Source organism: Propithecus coquereli, unplaced genomic scaffold, assembly GCF_000956105.1.
Source record: "Propithecus coquereli isolate 6110/MARCELLA unplaced genomic scaffold, Pcoq_1.0 Scaffold176, whole genome shotgun sequence".
In the NCBI taxonomy this organism is placed as follows: Eukaryota; Metazoa; Chordata; class Mammalia; order Primates; family Indriidae; genus Propithecus; species Propithecus coquereli.
Window position 1 is genome coordinate 232,602 of NW_012142301.1, and position 8,046 is coordinate 240,647.

General features: G+C 46.6%; 1 pseudogene; it reads right to left on the reverse strand.

Annotated features, from left to right (window-relative positions):
* Window positions 1-1,182: 1,182 nt before the first annotated feature.
* LOC105808500 overlaps window positions 1,183-8,046 on the reverse strand; it is an 8,719-nt pseudogene continuing 1,855 nt past the window's right edge.

The following is an 8,046-nucleotide window of genomic DNA, read 5'->3' on the forward strand; positions in this document are numbered from 1 at the left end:
AAAGTTTAAATACGTTGAATAAACCAGCACGTGGCATCAATAACTCCTAAATGACTGCAAGGCTGCTATATGCAACAATTTTTTTAGCAAGCAGTTGTTTCTGATTCACATCTGCTTGGAAGAACTTTTTTTAGCCTCATTTTAAAAGTCATCTTTTTCATCCAGTAGAATCACGGCTGGAAGTCCTGATGTTAACCTGCGGTACAGACAGACGGAGCCTCAAGGCGTTGATGAAGAGACCAGCTCCTTTTTCAGGGAGAAAGAAGGGAATGGAAGATCTCCTCTGTGAGGCACAGCTGGGAAAGTAACAACCCTTCAATAAGTGACCCCAGGATATCTTAGTCTCATCAATGCCGAAAACGAAGTACATGCCCTGACCCCCTCCCCCTGGGCTGGGATGCGGCCCTAGACAAATCGTCTTTCCAGGTGTGCAGCGGTGTCTCACCTCCCGTGCTCCCACCCACCCTTCCTCTCCGCCCCTCTCCCCCCACCACAACACACTGAACACACTGGCTGCTCAGCTACTGTCAGACATCCCCACTTCTAGCCGCCCCAGAAATGCACCGAGAGCCCTCCCCCAGCTCTCGCACTGCGCGCTCTGGGCTGTGCCCGGGAGAGCCGGAGCCGACCTGCGCCGGCCCTCAGGGATGCGCGGTCCCAGACGACGTCAGCGAGGGCTCACTTCTGCCCTGGCAGAGGAGCTCTGGGACGCCAGCGAGACCGTCGTGGGGTGGGCAGCGCTAAGCTAAGTTGGACGTTAATATGTAAGACAGGCAGAACTTGCAAAGTCCTCGAAACTGCACACACGGATCAGTTTTTCCGTGCCAGCTAGGGAGGCTGCAAAAGCGCAGGGTGGCGGGGGCCGCTGTCTCCTCGCGACACCCGCCCCAAGACCAGTAAATTCGAGCGCAACGGAGAGCATTAAAAGACACTCACCTCCACCCATCTCTGAGCCTCGGCGAACGCTAAGGAACAGTCGGCCTCTGCCTCCTCCACCCCTTCCATGACTAGGGCAAGACAGGGAGAGAGACTCAGTGGGTGAGCGGAGGGGCAAGGGTCCCCCCACGTGTCTGGGCCCGGCGGGCAGGGAGGGGCCGATGCCGCCCCGGCCTCCCTCCGGCTGTGAGACGCCCGGGCTCTCTTTCCCTTTGTTGCGCTCTGCAGTTTGTTAAGGTTTCAAACCTACAAGAACTTGAAGACGTTGCTTTCTCTAAACTCCTGAAAGCGCCCCAAGGTCCGCGGGGACCCGAGCAGCCGGGCAGGGCGCGGGCGGTGGAGGGGGAGACGAGAGGCAGCGCGCGGCACCAGCCCTGACGACAGTTGGGACTTCAAAAGTCGCAACGCTGCCGCCGTCCTCCCCGCAGTGGCCCCGCCCCAGCCCACCCCGCCGCCTACCCCGGGCCCGCTGAGTCGCCGCTTCCGTCCGCCCCCACCACGGCTCCCCGGGGTTCCCGGCTGCGGCCGCCTCTGTGGTTGGACTGTCTGGGCCGGGAGATGGCACGGTCCACCAGGGGGCCGTGGCCCGGGCCACGCTCCCGTTCCCGCGCCGCCCGCCAGGACCGCGGCTCGGCCCCGAGGGGATGCGCCCCCGCGCCCGCATCCTTCTCGCCTCCGCCCGCCAGGCCGCCTCCCCTCTCCCAGGGCCCCTGGAAGCTGCGCCCTGTCGGCTCGCGGCCGCAGGGCCCGCCTGACATACCAGGAATAGCTGCACACGATTGCACCTTTCCCGGCCAAGAAACTTCCTCCGCCGGGGAGCGCGGCCCGCCGAGACGTATAGCCGGCCCCCCGGCCCGCCGCGCCGCCCTCACCTGCGGCCGGACCCCGCCACGCGCGGCTCCCGTTCCCGCCGAGCCCGCGCTCCCCGCTTGGGCGGCCCCCGCCAGGTGCGCGCCGTCCCCGCCCCCAGGCTCTGCGCCCCCTACGGCCGCGCGGGCCCTCCTGGCGCCAGGTGTGGGTAGTGGCCTTGGCACGTGCAGCCGGTTTGCCCCAGCCGGGGCCGGCCCCGCTCCGCCCGGCTTCAGGTGGGTGAGGTGGAAGCTTGCTGCCACTCACCCCGGCTCGCCGCCAAGCGTTCCAACGAGTGGAAGGGAACTTTGCAGTTCTCCCGCCTCCGGCCAACTGAGCCCAGTTCAGGCCATTTGAGCACCCTCACGCTGGCTGTCAAACCCCTACTCTTCGTGGTTTGGGTACACTCGGGGGGCAGTGAGTTGACAGGTTACTCAGTATCCTCAGTGATCTCGGGTGCGTGAGCAGGGCCAGAGGGCGGGAGGCAAACGCGTTGCCTCCTGCGGGTCCTTTTCACATGGGCGGTCAGTCAAATCAGGTCCTCAGAACGGAGCCTCCTCATCTCTCTATGCTTCCTGGGACCTCCCTTCATGCTGCCGAAGCCCTATCCAAGCCACAGGTTGGTGGCTTCACTTTGGGAGGAAGATAAAGATCGGTTGATACTCTCCTGAAAAGGAAGCAACCCCTTGTTCTTATTTTTCTGGTTGGTTGTTTATTTTTTGTGAAGAAAAACGTCAGACACAGAGCAGAGAGACTAGTATTATGAATGCTCCCTAAAATCTAACGTCTATTTTTAACAATTGTTTACATTTTGCCTTATTTGCTTCATCTTTTCTGCTGGAGAGTTTTAAAGTAAAAATAAATATTATATTTCACTCCTAAAGGTTACAGTATACATCTCGTTTTAAAAAGGACACTTTACTGCATAATCCTAATACCATTTTCACATCTAACTAAAGCTAAGAATAATTACCAAGTCACACCCAATCCAGACTAAATTTTCCCAACTGACCCCAAAATGTCTTTTATGGCCGACTTAGACCAGGATCCAATCAATGACCACCCATTGCATTTGATTACATCTTTTTTAACCTACAAGAGATTCCTCCTCCCCTCTCCTTCCTTTTTTGGAATGGCATTGTCTTACTGAAGAAACTAGGGTGCTTTCTGGATTTGTCTTATGGCTTCTTTGTGGTGTCTTCAACATATTTCTCCTTCCTCTATATTTCCTATCCCCTGGAAGTTAGATCTTAAAGGCTGGATTAGGACCTATTTACTCTTCTGAATAAAGACTTCACCACCCATGTTCTTCAGGATTGGGGTAATGGTTTTTATTTGTTAGGTTTATTTTCATTCAACCCTTCTTTAATTGGCATTGTCTGTAATCTTATTGGCACTGTCTGTAATCATTGGGTCTGTTTAGAAAAGCTGACAAGCTTCAGGAATACAATTTTTTCTGCTGAAGTGGAGGCCACTGACTGGACCATCTCTTTGCCTCCTGGCTACACTCCGATCAAGCCAAACCCCAAAAGAGTATAGAATGATGAAATAAACTGGGAAAACATTTAATATTTCTCTTTTTCTGGCTATGCAAAAACTGTTCTGTTAAATATGTAGTGAATACTTTCACCATTTGTGTAAAGTGCTAGATGTTCTAAGTGGTACAAAAGCTTAAAAATTCTAGACACTGAGTCCTATGTATTCCCAGTCCAGTAGGACATTCTACAAGCTTTATGAGGGTTACTGTTACTATAGTTAGTATATATATTTATTATACTGTTCATTTTTTTCCACATAAATCTTTTAATAAATAAAGCACATTCATGGCTTAGGTTTCAAATCACATTTACAGATGAGGAAACCTTCTAGGCCCAAATAGGTCACAGACAGTGAAGCTACTGCTGCTGGGAGGAATGCATGTGCCACATGCATTTTAAACCTAAAGAGCAGAGACTTCAAGGCAGAGAACACCATACACATCACCCCGTAGACTAGATAACTGGGAGCCGGAGAAAGAGCGGGAGACTCAGGGAAGTTCACTCAGCCACCGTCTATATGATCCCCTCACCTAACGCTGCAGGACCAGCTGAGAGCTATGTTACTTTGAGATGAACTAGAGGTGGGGTCCTGATCATAGCAAGTGAAACATTCTCCCACTGTTAACAATTAGACCAAGGGCATTAGCCACAGAAGGGTATCCACTGATAAATACAGAGCAATATTAGGACAGCAAAGAGGAAGCTACACAGACCCTGTCATTTCTTCAAATATCAGAAGCTTCCATATCGTAGCAGTAAAGCAATGGATGGACTCCATCTCCCAAAGGCCTGGCCAAAAAACTTCCTTTTGGCATTTGCACCAAACCAGGCTCGCCATACTTCTGGCATCATCTGCTGGACTATGAGGTCCAGCCGGCTTTCTAGGGTGCTGGAAACCTTTATTTTATGATTCCCGTTATAGATCTCAATGCCACCAGCTATTTCCTCAGGCAGGTAGGCCTCCTGATCAATTTGGACATCAAATTGTTTTTAGTGGCAATTTTATACATAGGGATCGCCTTTTACACTGCAGTCTTTACCAGCGGTAAATCTTGTTTCCTGCAACAAACAATCATTCAGGGCTTCAGCAACTGGTACAAACCCTGGAGGACCAGCCCATCCAGCAGCACTTGGTATCTGGTTATTTTTTACCACCTTGCTGAGTCTCTGTTTTGGTTCATTTAGTAGGTCTATGATAAGGTCATCTCTTGCTTTAAGGACTCTGATCCTTGCTTAAGTCATCAAATTGGACATCTGAATTTGCTTCTGCTGCACAATCTGCTTTTCTTTCTTCTCATAGTATTCCATAATCTTCAGTCTTTGGATTTGCACAAGCCAACCTTTCTCAATGTTGAACTCTTCTTCTGCCTTTGCATCTGTTTCTTCTGCTTTTTCATTGGCTTCTTGTTCAGTGAAAGCCATCATATGCTTAATCTGCTTTTGCACATCAGCTTCACTGAGGGCCAAGGCGAAAGCAATGCCAGGCCCGTGGGCAACAGGCTCAAGTTGAAGTTGAAGAAAGTGGTGGGAAGAATGGGAATAGGAAGACTTGGTCTTATTATACTGTTTAAACTGCTGCTATGTGATTTCACATACAGCTTTGAGGGCAGCAGCCCAAGATGTTAAGAAGTGCATAGGCTTGCGAATCTGAACAACTTAGGTTACCAAATTACCAGAATCTCTGACTTTCTATTTACTCATCTGAAAAATGTGGTGGTAATAACTATCAGGTTATTAAGTATGAAATGTCTGATGTCCTTAAGTTTGACAGTATCTCTGACATTTCACTTTGACACTTCTCGTTTTATGTTTATTGTGAAGGTATATCCTCAGTCTTTCAAATGCATGCTTTTGCTTGTGATTCTCTTTCACATTGTTTTTTAGAGAAATTTTTGTGAAACCATGGATTAATCAAAAATATGTGTTATTTGCCAATATGAGTTCCATCGTGGAACCAATGCAGCGCAGACAGCTCAAAATACCAATGAAGTGTTTGGAAAGGATGTGGCTAATGAATGCACAGTACATGGATGGGTTGAGAAGTTCCATTCTGGTGACTTTAATCTTGAAAATGAGCCACGTGGGTGACCTGAGACTAAAGTGGATAATGATGAACAGAAAACTGTAATGGAAGCGAATCCATCTCAACCTACACATGAATTAGCAGCAAGGTTTGACGTTACTATTCCAACAATATTGGACAATTTGAAACAAATCCATAAGGTAAAGAAGCTGGATAAATAGATTCCCCATGAATTAGACAAGCATCAGAAAAGAAATCGTCTCAAAGCTTGCCTTTCTTTGTTGTCACGACATTAAGGCAAACCATTTCTACACTGTATTGTTACATGTGATGAAAAATGGATTCTTTGTGACAATCGAAAGCATTCAGCACAATGATTGGATAAAGATGAAGTGCTGAAACACACTCCAAAACCGAATATTCATCAGAAAAAGCCAATGGTGTCTGATGGTCCAGCACTGGTATTATCCACTATGGCTTCATGAAACCTGGTCTATCGATTACAGCGGATGTCTACTGCATCCAATTGGGTGAAATGATGAGGATGCTTATAATGAAGCAGCCAAGATTGATCAATAGAGACAGGCCAATCCTCTTGCAAGACCACGTCACAAAAACAATGCTGCTCAAACTATAGAGAGTGGACTTGGAAACTGTTATCCACCGTATTCACCAGACCTTGTACCAACTGACTACTACTTCTTCCACGCTTTGGACCACTTCTTGCAAGGAAAAATATTCAATTCTCAACAAGCAGTGCAAAACGCCTTTCACAATTTCGTCTCCACTCTCTCTCCAGGCTTCTTCGCTACTGGCATAAACAAGCTACTGTTAAGATGGCAAAACTGTGTCTATAGTTTAGGAGCATACTTTGATTAATTGTACTGCTTCTTGTTTGAGATACAATAAACTACACTTTTGATTCGAAATTGGACATTTCATATTTAATGACCTAATACTTCGAAGGATTGTTGGGAGAATTAAATATGAGGGTGGATGTAAAAGCCCAGGACATCGCTTAGCATGGAGTAGGCACTCAATAAATGATGGTTACGTCCCTTTGGTACCTCTAACAGTTGCTTGTCAAATTTTTCCTAATAAATGGAGATTTCATATATTTGTTCACATACTTATATGGAAAGGCCTGTAGGGTGTTGCAAATTCTGTTTCAAGTCAGCTCAGGCACCAGCCATTGCTCAATGTCTTTAATATTGTAAGTGTGCAACTCAGAAGAATCAAATTCAATTCTTTGTCTTCTAATATCAGTCATTAGAGTATTTTATCCTTCTGGAAAGATTTACACAGCTGTATAAAGAAAGGTACAGCACTTGCCTTAGGAGTTTGAAATGAAATTCACAATGATTAAACATGAAACATTTTATTTGTTTTCCAAAAGAATTTGAGGTACCTTCCAATATTTAAAAACGTAAAACAGTACAATTGTCATGCTTTTATGCATTAGTGATGAAATAAACTGTTGGTGGGAGAAAGGGGTACAATCTTTCTGGAAGATCATTAGGTAATAAATATCAAAAGTCTTTAAAATGCCCATGCTCTATTTCAGCAATTCCACTTCTCAGAATTTATCCCAAGGACATGAGCAAAGACATACACACAGAATAAGCATCTGCTGTGGACACACAGATGCCCCACTCAAACCTTCCTTCATAGAAGTCTTTGCTGTCCAGCACTGGAGTGCATGGTCACCAGACACCCCCAGCTATCAACCTCTTCAGGGTTGGCCTGAGTTCACGCCCCTCCCCAATCAGCCCTCATCTGGTGAGTGAGTGACTTGAAGTTATAAAAAGCCAGCCATTTCCACCCAATGTGGGATGATGCTGACGTTGACAGGCCTTGTCTATAGACAAGGTCTATTGAGGTCTGTTGAGGCTACGGCTCCATATCACGGTTCAGCTTCTCTCTTGCCTGCTCTGTTTCTTCCCCCTTCTCTTCACATGGATCCATCCCTAATTAACATCTTACTCTTTGAACACCATTTCCACTTCTGGAGGACTAACCCCATGAAGGCATTAAGCATGATTTTTAAAAAATTCTTTTTTTATTTCAGCATATTACAGGGATACAAATGTTTAGGTTACATATATTAAAAAATGAGAATCCCAAAGCAATCAAAACCTCTAACAATAGAGATCGTAAATTACAATTCTTCCATACAATGAGATATTATGCAGTCATTAAAAATGTAAAAGCAGTCAGGAGCAGTGGCTCACATCTGTAACCCCAGCACCTTAGGAGACCAAAGCAGGAGGATCCCTCGAGGCCAGGAGTTCAAGACCAGCCTGGGCAACATAGTGAGAGCCCTGTCTCTAAAAAAATAAATAAAAATAAAAATGTAAAAGGATATTCAGTGCCACAGAGAGATTTAAGATATATTACAAAGTGAAGGAAAAGCAGTGTATAACGTACTTTAATTTGGGATTGTACTTTTTAATATGTGTAATTTTTGCCACTTAGAACAAACTGGGGAAAACTCCACTGAAATTTTTATAATGGTTATTTCCAAATGGACATTTTGTACTTCTCTTTTTTTTTTGCAATATTTTTTTGCAAGAGACTTGTATGTTACTTTTATAAAGGAGAAAATCTGCATGACACAAAAATATAGTCAGCTCTCTGTATCTACAGGTTCCACACCTGTGGATTCAACCCAACTGTGGATCTGGAGGGTAGAGGGTGGGG